This window comes from Phodopus roborovskii, unplaced genomic scaffold, assembly GCF_943737965.1.
Source record: "Phodopus roborovskii unplaced genomic scaffold, PHOROB, whole genome shotgun sequence".
In the NCBI taxonomy this organism is placed as follows: Eukaryota; Metazoa; Chordata; class Mammalia; order Rodentia; family Cricetidae; genus Phodopus; species Phodopus roborovskii.
Genome location: NW_026126410.1, coordinates 21,741,482 through 21,744,143, shown reverse-complemented (window position 1 = coordinate 21,744,143; position 2,662 = coordinate 21,741,482). Strand labels below are relative to the sequence as shown.

General features: G+C 38.2%; 1 pseudogene; it reads left to right on the top strand.

The window, feature by feature from the left end:
• Positions 1-237: 237 nt before the first annotated feature.
• On the top strand, positions 238-1,717 carry LOC127220812 (tRNA pseudouridine synthase Pus10-like; annotated as a pseudogene).
• Positions 1,718-2,662: the final 945 nt, after the last annotated feature.

Here is a 2,662-nt window from a genome sequence, read left to right as displayed (position 1 = left end):
TACATATGAGATCTCAAAATTATGATTGCCTAAACAAGACCTGCATGATGAGTCGTCCCCATCCCACCTATAGACCAAGGGGGTTAAATCTTGTTGGCTCCAGCATCTTGGGTGAAGGAAGCTATAATTATTCAGTATGTTTCCACTGACTGAGAAAAACAAGCATGTGGCCCAGTTGTTGTTCAGTTCTGGTACCTGTCCAAGATGCATTTTCAGATTCTGTAGTGTGTATCTTCATGGACCTTACAAACACCCATTCAAGGACTTGTTCAATGATCTACAGAAATTTCTAGAAACTGAAAAAGATGAATTAATTTTGGAGGTTCCAAACCCACCATTGAAGAAAATTCATTTTCAAGAAGACGGGATAGATAAATTGAGTGGAAATTGAGAGGAGGGGACCTCTGTCACGGAAGACAAAAGCATTGCTTCTGAGCCTTCAGATTTGAGTATGTGCAACGTCTGCTTAGGAATTCTTCAAGAGTTCTGTGAGAAAGAGTTTATAGCAAAGGTGTATCAAAAGGTTGAAGTCTCTGAGTTTGAATACACCAGCATTGTTTTATCTGTTTCCTTCCCACCACAGCTGTCTGTGAGAGAGCACGTCACATGGTTGCTGGTAAAACAGGAAATGGGAAAGCCCAGTCTGTCTCTGGGAAGAAACGATATAGTTCATTGAAAGAAGCCTACAAATGTACTCAACCTCTGTTTACAGAGGGACTGGGAGTTTCCATTGACGGAAAGAGCTTGTTTAAAGTGAGTGTGGTCTTTGCTCATCCAGGAACAGTTGAGGATTGCCACTTCATAGGTGAAGTTTGCCGAGATTGTTTCAAATCAGCCAAAACCAAACAGTCAGTGTTCACCAGAATGGCCATTTTGAAAGCTTTAACAAGATAAAAGAAGACGATTTCCTCACAAAATTTCCTTGTCCTCCAAACTCACCAAAGAGTATATGCATTGTCCTTGAAATTGAATGTACTCATGGTGCTGTTTTTGTTGCTGGCAAATATAATAAATACTCCACGAATCTACCAAAGACTCCTTGGGTAATTGATGGAGAAAGGAAAATGGAATCTTCTGTGGAAGAACTAATTTCTTTGGCAGCATTCAAAGCAGAGGGCTTTAATTTCTCATCTTCTGGAAGAGAAGATGTAGACATGAGAACTTTAGGAAATGGAAGACCTTTTGCAGTGGAACTGCTGAACCCTCAAAGAGTGCATTTCAGTTTACAAGAAGTTAAGGAGCTCCAGCAGAAAAGTAATAAGTCATCTGACAAAATCCAAGTGCATTATTTGCAGCTTGTCACCAGAGAGGCAATAGGGTATATGAAGGAGGGAGAAGAAGAGAAGACCAAGACCTATAACGCCCTGATATGGACCAATAAAGCTATACAGAAGGAAGACACTGGATTTCTAAATGACCTAAAGGATTTAAAGACTGACCAGAAAACACCTCTCCAGGTCCTTCACCGAAGGCCTTTGGCTGTGAGAACTTGGGTTATTCATTCTATGGAGACACACTACCTGGATGAGCATCATTTTTATATGTATCTGAAGACCCAAGCGGGAACCTACATTAAAGAATTTGAGAATTTGTGCATGGATACTTTGGGAGAACCTAGCCAAACATTAGCTCTCTGATGAATGTGACTACAGACATTCTTGAGCTAGATGTGGAGTCTGTGGATGTTGACTGGCCACCTACCTGTTTGGATGACTAGCTCTCACATTTGGACACTGAAAGTTTTCCTAACATTATATGAGTACAAGCAGCATACCCTGGAAGATGACTTACCCACCACGGCAGTGACTTCAGAGTGACCTGGATTGGTGGAAGATGACTTACCTACCACAGCAGTGACTTCAGAGTGACTTGGATCATGTTGATCTGTCCCAGAGCTCACTATAACATCTAGTATATCTCAGGGTTTGTGTGTACATAGACCTCAGGGTCTATCTGCATATTTTGTGTTTTGTTGTTCTTAGGATGTTTTATGTTTTTTGTTTTGTTTTGTTTTGTTTTTTCATCCCCTGTCTCATGAGCACAAAATAAAAATAGGAATAATCAAATCAAAACAAAACAAAACAAACAAACAAACAAAAAAAAAACAGGCCTGCATGATGACAATACTAGTTGACATTAAGTGCAAATCCTAAGTGGTCAGCTCTAAATATCTACATATGAGCAATACCAATTGGACTCTGTGTGTGTGTGTGTTATCAAAGAATGTCATAAAGTTGAGGGGGTGGTGGTTATAGGAGGAATTGGAGGGGATGTAGATGATATAAAAATATAGTGAAATTCTTATTAGAAACAGTGAGAAATGTAATATTGAAAGAATAACAATTTAAAATTGTATATCCTATAAAACTATCAATCAAAAGTGAGAATTAAATGAATAAATAAATATTTTCATGGACAAAGTAGGGAATTATCACCAGTGGACTTTCTCTGCAAGAAATGTTAAAAAGGCATCTTCAGACGCAAGAAAAACTATGTAGGTCCAAAATTAAGATCTACATAAGAAAAGGAAGAGCATCCAGAGAAGAAATGAAGAAATATAAAGTGAAATCTTATTTTTTTTCTTGATAACTAAATTGCTCTTAAAGGATCTATTTGAAGCAAAGTTGCTAACAATATATTGATTAGATAAGCATATGAAGCA